Source organism: Propithecus coquereli, unplaced genomic scaffold (genome assembly GCF_000956105.1).
Source record: "Propithecus coquereli isolate 6110/MARCELLA unplaced genomic scaffold, Pcoq_1.0 Scaffold3, whole genome shotgun sequence".
Lineage (NCBI taxonomy): Eukaryota > Metazoa > Chordata > Mammalia > Primates > Indriidae > Propithecus > Propithecus coquereli.
Window position 1 is genome coordinate 3506752 of NW_012148618.1, and position 1793 is coordinate 3508544.

The window sequence follows — 1793 nt, forward strand, 5'->3', positions numbered from 1 at the left end:
TAGAGTTTGTGTTGTCTAACACTTTGATCTTATATTCTAAAAAACTCAGTTCTCAGTTGAATCAATTTGCCATATGTTTTTCTCCAGGGGAAACAGGGTCTTGTCTTTTTCTGAGTACCCCAAGAACCCATTAAAAAGGGAAGAATGAAAGAACACAGCTTTGTAGAGGACTCAGAAAAGTTATTGAGAGGATGATTCTTATGGTGATTTTTCACACAGTTGGAGTATGTGTTTTAGTCTAAAGGCACCAGAAAGTCTTCTCTGCTCGCAAGTGCCTCCTGCCGCCCCTTTCTGCAGTAGCATCAGAAGGTCTCCCTAGGAGTCTTATTTCCTGTGCCTGTGGGCTTTGCTGTTTCTGATGGGGTATATATGAACCCCTCTTAGCTGATTGGATTTTATTTTCTTTCCTGTCTTTATGGAATCAGTGCAGTATTTCTGTCAAGGGGTCTAAGAGTCAGGAATCCTGAGAAGTGAGGCAGAGGACAGCACTGAAGAAACTCTAGTGGCTCCTCAAGGACAAACTTGTTCCATTGTACAATTTTTCTTGTAGCCTGCTCCACCTTCAAACTCCATTTGTTAAACTCTTTGCAAAATCTTAGAGTCATAGTTTTGATATAATATATGATAACATATTTAGTTCCCCTTATCTGTGGCTTCACTTTCCTTAGTTTTAGTTTCCTGAGGTTAACCACGGTCTGAAAATATCAAGATATTTTGAAAGAAAGAGAGAGAGAGAGAAAGAGAGAAAGGAAGAAAAAGAGATACAACATTCACGTAAATTTTATTGTAGCACATTGATATAATTGTTCTATTTTATTATTAGTTATTGCTGTTAATTTCTCACTGTGCCTAACTTATAAATTAAACTTTATTGTAAGTATGTATGTATAGGAAAAATATAGTTTATAATAGTTTATATAGGGTTCGGTAATATCCATGCTTTCAGGTATCAACTGGGGGTCTTGGGACATATTCTCTGCAGATAAGGGGGAATTACTGTATATGAATAGTTCTTTGATGGGCTTTTTTTTTTTTTTGAGAATTGGAGAATTGAAATACAGGGGTGAGTCTCTGAAATTTGGTTTCTGGGAGTTAAAATTATTTATTACATGCCCTGCCTTATACATAAACCCTCCAGTCTAACTTAAAGAGAGAATAGGCAATTTGTAGTCATGATCTAAGAAAACATTAATATCAAAAATTGCAAGTGGTTAGAAATCAGTAAAATAAAAGATATCTTCTCCCAAGACCTGATTTAGATATGAGGAAAGATTCTTCAGATAATCTAATGCTCCTACAATTCACTTTTTGTTTTTCTTATTTACCATACAACTTTTCTGAGTTCTACATATCTTATATAAGTAAAAATAACATATAAGGGAGAAATTTCTGATAACAAAAAACATAGACAAATAGCAGAAAAGAAAAATCATTTTTCTCATAATCTGAATTTCTTACTATAAATACTCTTATCCCATATAACTACAATTTTAAAAGCCTCACCAAATCAAATAAAATATCAATCATAGCTCAATAAAATGTCTATGGTTAGTAACATCAATGGGTGAATTTTAAAAAGTTTAATACCTTCAAGGATTAATTAAAAGGAAGTAATGTAGATTTCATCATAAAGTAGGACTCCATGAAGAAAAAGACCTCAGAGAGCTAAAAATAGAAATACCATTCGCTCCAGCAATAGCACTATTAGGCATCTACCCCAAAGAGCACAAAACATTCTACGATAAAGACATCTGCACCCGAATGTTTATGGCAGCACAATTCACTATTGCAAG